This window comes from Crocodylus siamensis, chromosome 5 (assembly GCF_052110815.1).
Source record: "Crocodylus siamensis isolate JL-2025a chromosome 5, ASM5211081v1, whole genome shotgun sequence".
NCBI lineage: Eukaryota > Metazoa > Chordata > Crocodylia > Crocodylidae > Crocodylus > Crocodylus siamensis.
The window spans coordinates 204,247,899-204,257,678 of NC_143399.1; positions in this window are offsets into that span (position 1 = coordinate 204,247,899).

The window sequence follows — 9,780 nt, forward strand, 5'->3', positions numbered from 1 at the left end:
TGTAGATGGACCCTATATACCAGTATAAGCACATGGTAGTGCTCTCCAAGAGCTAAAGGAACTGCTGGTTGAAGGAGTACAAAGATATCCTCTATGTGAACCAGACTGTAGAGGTGGGATGTGATATACATTTTGGCTCCAGAAATGAAATCCTTGAAGTCAGGTTAGGGACCTAAAGTTCCCGTTGGGGAGACACAGACAGCTCAAACTGGAATTCACAGTGTTCGTTATGTTGGGTGCTGGGAGGGCTGTACCAAGCAACTGGAAGCATGGAAGTGGAGCCATGTCTGACATTCCTGCAGCCAGTCTTGTTTGCATTGTCACATAAAAGCTGTTTCAATCCATTTCTATTGAAGAATCTTGTTTGGTGGCATATTGGGATGTTCATTATATGGCTTGTTTTTGCAAAGGATGTTCGTTTTCTGCATTCCATCTTGACTTCTAATTGGAAAACCAAAGCTCTGAAAAATAAAAAGTACTGACGATACACCAAAAGAGCTGGACTCCAATATCACAGAGTCATAAAAGCATACAAAATGAGGGTTGAAGGGACCTCAGGAGCTCACATCTAATCCAACCCCCTGCTCAAAGCAGGACCGAGCCTGACTATCTCATCCCAACCAAGTCTCTGTCCATCCGATGTTCAAAGATACGTCCAGCAGATGTTTCATGTTCCAGTATATCTGCATGATTATATCTTCCATGACACAATTGCTTTCTCTCCCTGCAAGAAACCGTCGTGCATCATGGGATGTGTAGTGTAATGAGGGGATTTGGCTTGCAGATGGAGTGAGGAATACATGACATCAGGCGTGCAATACCCATGAGGCACCTCAGTAGCTATCTCAGACTCAGCCTTGCAGGTGTTCAGCCACCATATCATAGCCATTTACATTTTTGCTTATAAATAAGTTTGAGGAGACATTTAGGTGCTTTTGATGTTCATGTTTTCCACTTAAAATGACTATTCCCTGACCTGTTCCAACAGGGCATTTGTTAAACCCCCAGGGACCTGTCCGAAGTAGGACTCCCACCGGTGCTATTACCAGTTCAGCTACCTAATTCCTCCTAGCGCGGGCCTTAACGAATAAGCTCTGGGCTGGTACAAACCAGCAGCCCTCTTTTCCTTGCCACCTGAATTCAAGCTGTGTTCATGCAGCATGCCAAGCCATTTTGCCTGGGTCACATAGAACTAATAAAGAACAAATGCAAATAATAGGCTGAAGCCCTCCTTCTGCCCCACAAAGTTTCCTGCCCCATGGGGTAAAACTATACCACGGCTCCCAAATTAGAAATGATAGGCCAAAGAAACAAGAAACAAGGGATAAGGAAAGCAGGGAGAGCAAATTCCTCTGAGCTTCTGCAGTGTGTTTACCCAGGAAAAGAATATAAGACTTTCTAAGGAAACCAGAGGACAGTTTAAAAAAAAAAAAAAAACCCAAAAAAACACCAAACCTCCAGCATTTTCACTTAATTACAGAGAAGGAGCTGGTGAGGGCACAGCATGGGCTCTTTTTTATGCTGCCGGCTGCATTTTTTTCTTGTTGTTGTTGTTCAGTGTTAATTTTCTTTTGGGTCACGGGCTATTTTGGAAAGGTTTCACAGGAACCCTATCCTTCTGCTTTGGGTCGGCTTGAGGATCCCGGTCAAATTGTGTGGAGAGACTTCATTGTCTGAGCACTTCCTGGAGACCACAGGGTGTACAGCTTGGCAGGCCTGAAGTGCAAAGACGTGTGTGTGTGTGTGTGTGTGTGTGTGTGTGCGCGCGTGTGTCGGGTGATGAGCTGAAGCATCTCATTGTGGGGTCCACATGGAAGGGGGGATCCAGTTGGTTTTCCACTCAATGGGGAGGTGCTGTCAGCTTCCCTCTGCCTCTTCTTCTCTGGACACGGGCATATTTCCTCCTTCCTCGGGTCTTTCTCGCATGCAGGCTCTCTAGGGAAAGCTCGTCTGCTCTGCCACCTACACAAGGCACAAAGGGTGATATGACCCCTCCTCCCCAAAGTGGGATCAAAGGGTGCTAGGAAAGTAGGCTTGGAAGAGATCTCAAGAGGTCATCTAGTCCAGCCCCGCGCGCAAGGTAGGATCATCTTCGACCAAACCATCCCTATCCAACCTGATTTTGAAGATTTCCAGGGTGGGGATCTCCACAACTTCTCCAGACAGCCTGCTCCGATGCTTGAGCAGCCCCATGGTCATAAAGTTCCTCCTCGTCTCCGACCTAAATTTCCTCTGGTGCAGCTTGAGACCAGTGCTTCTGACCCTGTTCCCTGCTATCACAGAGGCAAGGCTATCGCCATCCTTTGACCCTGGGATCCTTTGACCCCAGCTGACTTCCTGCCCTGGGGCAGGGGGCTGGACTCGATGATCTTCCGAGGTCCCTTCCTGCCCTAGTATCTATGAAATCTATGAAATCAAGGATGCAAAAGCTGTTATCAAATTCTCCCCACTTCTAAAGATGAAATAACCCTAGTTCTTTCAGGTTTTTCTCGTAAGTATTGCTTCCCAGGCATCTAATCTTTTTTTTTTCCCCCATTCTCTACTGGACAGCTTTCCAAATAGTCCACATCCTTACTGAAGTGTGGGCCCCAAAGCTGGGCACGGTACTCCAGTGCTGAATAGAGCAGAGGGGGTCAGGTCCTGGAAGAGTAGGTCCGCATGTGGCCATGCCAACTCCGCAGGTCCCTGCCGAGGAACCCATAGCACACGGGGCAAAGTGGACACCCCTTAGGCTTCGACTGGCTTTGCTCGGGATCTGTGAGACCCAGTGGCAGCCAGGAGAAAACGTAAGAAAGACTTTATGGTGTCAGTGTAGGGTCCGCAGGATGAGGGAGGGGAGAAGCTTTGCACAACGCAAAGCAATCAGGCCTGGAGTAATGGAGACTGCCCTCCCTTAGCCAAGGCTGCTTGCTCGACTTTTCCTTTTCTCCAAATTTTTTCTGGTTCTGTCTCCCTGTCTCCCCTTCTCTGCCCAGCTCGAGAGCAGCCAATGACAACAAAAACACAGAGATCTAGTCTTTTAATGAGCCAGCCAAGAAAGAAGGGGAAAAAAGAAAAAAAAAACCCTTTTCCCAGGTCTTTTCCTAGTTCTTTGCAGACATACGTTTCACCCAGTGTCACCGAACTGGCTGAGTCCCATCCCAGCAGATCCTGTAACCTAATATTTCAAATATTTTCTTGTTGAAGAACATAAAAATATCAGGGCTGCTTCCATGCCCCCTGGCTGCAAATCCCTCCTGCGAGGGGTCACGATTGCAATGGGGCTTCAGCCTATTATTTGCATTTGTTCTTTATTAGAAAAGAGAGAGAGAGAGAGAGAGAGAGAGAGAAGCACTCCGATGGCTTTCCACACACATCAGATGTTTTCGTTAAACATGTGGGTATTTGAAACGTCTTAATGACACGTCTGTGTTTTGAATTCTTGGGGTCTTAAGGAAACTACCTAGCTAAGTGGAAATGTAAATAAAGGCCATTTGCAGCTAACGAGATGGATAATGGCATTTTGTATTAGCAGGCAATCCCAGATAGCTGGGCAGAATTATCCCCAGTGCCGTCGCCAGACCACAGAGCGCGGTGCCCGCCAAGAGCCATTCCAGCGACTCCGGTTACAATAACCTCCTCACGATGATCTTAGCCGACGGTTTATTCCAAGCAGCAGATCAGCGCTCTGGTGACAGAGCGTGCCCGGGTGGATTTGGGGATGAGCGTGCACGGTTGTTACAGGAGCTGACACCCTGTCGCACCTCTGACCCCTCCAGCTGTTCTCCCTCTGCCTTATTGCTGGTTTTCCATGCCTAGTGATGGGGTTGGAGAGGGCGGGTGGCATCCTAATGCTACTTTTTCCCCCCTCCGCTAAAGTTTGTTGCTTCCAGCAAGTCATAATCAGTCTGATCCTATTTTATACAGCGCCCCAGTCAGTCCCCACAGACCTTTCCGGGCATCTCAGAGCACAAAGCAGCCCTGTGATAAGCTGTACACGACGATAAACATAGCAAGGGCTGCAAAAGGATAGTATGGAGAGGTGCCCATCGAGATCATTATCTGGCAACACCCAGGCATATAATAGGGAGAAATTCCTGCCCTGCAGGCCTCACAATCTAAACAGGACAGGCAGAGGGGAAAGAAAGTCAAAATGTTTTAGCTGAGGTCACACTAAATTCAAGACAGGAATAGGACCCAGGTGTCCTGACCCCTAGGTCAGTGCCCTATACACTTGGCAAGACTGCCCAACTCACAGCAGACCCGGTGACCTTTTGCAGCAATCTGTAGCAGTACAGCGGACTCGCCTCCCGCCCCCAGGGACCTTGTAAATCATCCCTTGTAAATCAAAGGATGTGATGTCCATTGCGTGATTTCAAAGTTCATGAGCCATGGCGACATAACATCATCATGGGCCTTTGATATCAATGTTAACTACAAGAACCGACTTTGCATCACAGGATAACATTACACCCGACTCATTCCAGTGCTGTGGGAAGAGGCATTGGTTTTGCAGTTAGCTTCTGCTCTCCGGGGGCTGCCTGCCTGGTGGAGGTAGGACTGCACACATGAACAAGCATGCACATGTGGATGGACTGGATTGAGCCAACACACCCAAAAAGCAGAGGAAACAAAACAAAACAAAAGCTCTGGAAATGCAACAGGTCCGGTTTGGCTCTCCTAGATTTTTAGCGCCAGAACGCAACTGCAAACGAGCCCAGACACCCCTTGTTGTGGGTATAACCACCAGGTGCAGTGACTGCCAATTGCAGACATATCCCAGAGATTTGCAAGGCCGGGTAGATATTTCACTTCGTATCAGGCCATTTGCATGCTACAATTCAAATGCACAGCTACTTTGTAAGAATGTCCACAAAGTGATTTCTGATGCTGGGCTTCACTATCCCAAACCACCTCATAATGATTATTTTAGTGTGGCCCCAGAAACCCCCATGAGAAGGATGGCCTGCATTCACTGAAAGCCATTAAAACCCCATTGCTTGAGGATACAGAGGGACATGTTTTCTGCATTTCCAGGGAGTCTCAGGTCAGGTAGGCACGTGGGAGCTATCCCATTCCTCCACTCAGAGCATTGTCTTAGTCTCTTTTGTACTGTGTGTTGTTCAGGGATCACTCAGAGCCAAATCTATTTTGATCAGCCCCTGAGTTATAATCAACCAGCAAGGGATGAGTCTCATGCCTTGGTCTCAGATGGCTCATGCCAGGACCTCTCAAAGCAGGGTTGGCCAACCCACATGGGCAGCCTCCATGGCAGGTTGTGGAGGGAGCAGGGAAAACAGCAGTAGAGGAAACAGAAAGCAGAGCAGCAGATTGGGCAGGAAGCGGAAACCGGAGCAATGGATTGGATGGGGAAGGGGATCAGAGTGGCGCTCGGGGGGGTGCGGGGCTTACCTTGTGGCTCAGCTGCCAAAAAAAAGTCGACCCCTACCATCTTAAAGGCACCATTTCCTATGCAGGCCGGTCCTTTAAACCCCATCATTCCCATAGGATCATCCTTGCACTTTCCACTGGAGTCGTTTTCCCAGGCCTCAGGGTCCTGCGGTGGTTTACATATTACAAATCCCGTACGGGTTCAAACTGTGAGTGGTCACGCTCTCTCGTGGGTGTCTCCTTCTCCAGCTGTCTTTGATTAGGGAGAAGCGCAGACACAGTCAGCGCTCAGCATCTCGGCCAGCAATCCCCAGCTCCCCACTGCCATGGATGCCTCCACTCCTGGCTGCTCGCCGGCCTGCTGGCTTCTCGCAGGCAGCTGTGCTGAAGACTTTCCCTTCCGAATGGCACCGTCTCGTTGTGTATGTTGGCAAGCCGGCAGCTGCAGATCAAGAGGCGCGGCGGGAGCCTGGGTTTCCATCTCCCCCTGGAAGCCGTAGGGCCAGATACCCAGAGTCGGACCTCTCAGGTAGGGCTCAGGCATGCACGGTGCAAGGCACAGAGGTCGAAAAAGCTCACTCTGGGGATCCTCCCAGCCTACGGCAGCCTCTTGGAGGGAGTTGAATTAGAGCAGTTTGGAGGCTGCTCTGACTTCCTCGGTCTGCAAACAGCCCCTTCCTTCCAGCCATGCCCCTTTCCTGTGACCACTCCTCGCTCTCTGCAAGCCAGCAGGAGGAAGTGGAAAAATATATGCAACTCTCTACTCTTTCATCAGACTCATTCCTATTCGTTTTAAGCTACAGCAACATGCCTACCCAACCCCCACAGCCCAGGGCTTTCTCTCCCATTAAAAAAGGTCTTTTAATAATACCACTCGGCTGTCAAACCCACCGTCCTCACGCTGGCTAATTTCCTTATGACATAAGTAAGAGCAGGCCTCTGAAATGTGTCCAGAAATCTGCCTTCAGGTTCCTATCTATATTGTTGTAATGGATTGCTGAGTTTTTGATTTATTATTCCAAAACGTCTGGCCAATATAAATGTTTCCTTTCCTTAAAGCTCACAAAGATTTGCCATAGGCCTACAACGAATATTCCAATCTGACCACATCAATGAGATGGCCATAAATTACACGAGGACTCATAAAACCCAGTTGCCGGTATACGTTGCTGCTTCTACTTTCATATTGCCCATGTGACTCACAGTCCGGGCTTCATCGGGTTGCGAGCACCGCAGCTCAGAATCGCTGGTGAGAAATGTCAAAACCAGCAAGGCTTTTCTTGCCCTTTAAGACTAACGACAGCCGAATTTTTACCCCGTTGCACCAGTCTACCATCTCAGCTCTTGAATTCGAACCCTAGGAGGTTAGCTCATCGGATAGCAAATTATTGCCAACCCTGGGAATGGGGGGGCCTTCCCCAAGCACAGGAGATTCGTCCCTCTGAAAGGTCATCCCTTGGAGACTTGATTTCTCCAGTTGCTGAACATCATCCTAAGTATTTTCATGACAGTGGAAACTGTCCCCGTTTCATGGCTGCTTGGTGCACCTGGGTGGGATCAAACTAACAGCAGGCTCGTGCACACTTAATCCCACATACTTTCCATTTTGGGGAACAGGAAGGACTTTGCTAACGGATGAGCCAGGGTTGCCTGTCTGTGCCGGGGTGGATTTTACTCTTTACGAGCTTTGTGGCTACGTCTGGGGATGTTTGGTTTTCTGACAATCCTAGCATCTGAAATCGAGTGTTTTCCTTTGGATTCAAATTCATTTTCTAGCCCTCGTGGTTGCTGGAGAAAGCTTGGGAATGTGATGGTGGTACCACCTGGAAGGACTTGAAAGGAGCAGTGGCAAACCTTCTACGTAGGTCTCACTTCCTCCGTCTTTGTGATGTCTTGGGGTTGGAAGGGACCTCAGGGTTACCTGATCCAATCCCCCTGCACCAGTGCAGAGGGAGTCACAACCCTACTAAATGCAGGGGGTCGTGCTGAGTCTTCCAGGATAGTGCAATCAGAACTTATAATGTTAAAACAACATAGAAAAATAAAAGCATTGACTGCCCCATTGCAGCAGGAACTTCTCAGCCCCCCTGATGATATCACGGAAGCAGAACCAATAGGAAGAATGGCAAAAAAAACATTTTGATCCCCTCTACAGATCATCCTAGGGAAACGTCATGGGTTAGGAGCAAGCTATTTCACCAGTGAGCCCTTTTTTCTGTGCCACAGGTGGAAACAGTAGGTGTCCTGAAGCTGGCACGCTGTCATCCCACCCCCAGGACTGAAGGGAGAAGATTTCAGCTCCTATTTTTGTGGTTAAGGTCATAGAATCACAGACAAGGAGGGTTGAAGGGACCCCAGGAGGTCACATCTAGTCCAACCCCTTGCTCCAAACAGGACTAGCCCCAACTGCATCATCCCAGCCAAGGCTTTGTCTAGTTGGGTCTTCAATGGATGGAGATGCCACCCCCTCTCTGGGTAACTTGTTCCAGTGTTTTACTACCCTCCTTGTGAGAAAAATCTTCCTAATATCCACCCTCAACTTCCCTTGCTGCAACTGGAGATCATTGTTGCTTGTGCTGTCATCTGCCCCCACTGAGAACAGCCCAGCTCCGTCCTCTTTCAAGCTGCCCTTCAGGTAGTTGAAGGCTGCTATTCAACATGGGACTCTTCAACCGGGAGAGGAGAAGGCTCAGGGGGGGACTTGGTGGCTGCCTATAAGTACATAAGGGGGGTGCCCCAGGATCTGGGAGGACAGCTGTTCAGCAGGGCTCCCTGAGGGATAACTAGGTCTAACAGCCACAAACTTCTGGAAGGCCGATGTAGACTGGACGTAAGGAAAAACTTCTTTCCCGTCCAGATGTCCAGGGTCTGGAACAGTTTCTCCCCAGAAGTGGTGCAAGCACCTACTCTGGACTCATTCAAATGGCGTTTCAGTGCTTATTTTGCAGGGATCATTTGACCCCAGCAGATTTCCTTCCTATGGCAGCGGGGCTGGACTTGACGGTCTTGCAAGGTCCCTTCCAGCCCTAATGTCTATGAATCTCTATGAATCTATTAGTTCAGTGGCGGGAGGGGAGGTGATACTATATGCAAGGGCTGGTCCAGAAGGGACTTCCTTAGATTTACTTGACCATAAGAAGCAGATTTAGACTCGGAGTTGCTTTCCCATGCAGCTCAGCTGCTCAGAATAAGGACCCTTAGGAGCCCGTGGGGTCTACCCTGGCCTGGGGTCTATGCACACAACCCTCTCTAAATAAGGTGGTGAGGTATGGGCCTGGGGGAACAGAAAATAGGTTCATTTCCTTACTTGTTGACCAGTAAAAGCTAACCCAGCACATGGCTGGCAGAGCAATAATTTATTGCTGCTGGAGGATGTGTATGCCTTAAGTGCAATGAGCACTTCCTCACATGAGTCCCATTGAAGACAATCGAGGGGGACCATTCTCCCATGTGGCTAAAAAGATCTACACCCTGGCCACATGTTCCTACCACCATGGAAAAAGGAGAATCATAGAGAAATTGGGCTGGAAGGGACCCCCAGAGGCCACCTAGTCCAACCTCCTGCCTGAGGCAAGATCATCCCTATCCAAACCATCTTATCCAAGTTCATTGTCTGATCTACTAGTAGGTTGTAATGAAAGAAAACTGATTGTAAAGACTACCCACTTCCGATTCATTACAGTGGGGAGGTGAGCTGGGTTTCACAGTGTTTTCTCCTTGGGGGTTTTCATGGGGTCCCTTGTAGGAAGCACCCCTGGCTCTGGGCTCTTCCTAAAGGAACAGTCATACCCAGCAAGACCGGCGTTGGAGTGTCTTCTGGAAGAAACAAGTGTCTGCCCTGACTGCCTTGTCTCTTGTTTAGCACTGGTATCAAAGGTGGGTGAGTCATGAGCCCGTCCGATCCTTACAGAAAACAGATTTTTCCATGAAGAGAAATGACTCAGAGTCTCTGCCTCTCACTCAGGATGGTAAGCACTAAACGGGGAATGGGGACATCACCCCACAGGCACCCAAAAATGCAAATGGCATGTGAAGCCAAGCCAATCCTCCTGCCAAAATCAGCAGAAATTGCATGACCACATTATTGCATCAGCTATTCCAGTGGTATAACAGAGGCAAAGATCAATGCACTGGTTTTAAAGAGTGTATAGAGGCTGCTTTGGATGAGAAGGACAAGCCGCATTACTTCTCTGCGAAACACAAAAGAAGATGCTGATCATATTGTTCTGTTACTTGGTCTTCATTGCAGGTGAAGAACTTCAGAGCCAAATGCAATGCTGGATGGCTTGCTGGTCAACACTACCATAGATTCATAGATTCATAAATGTTAGGGTCTGGAAGGGACCTCTCAAGATCATCAGGTGCAGCCACCCCGCTCTTGGGGAGGAAAGACTGCTAGGGTCAAATGAC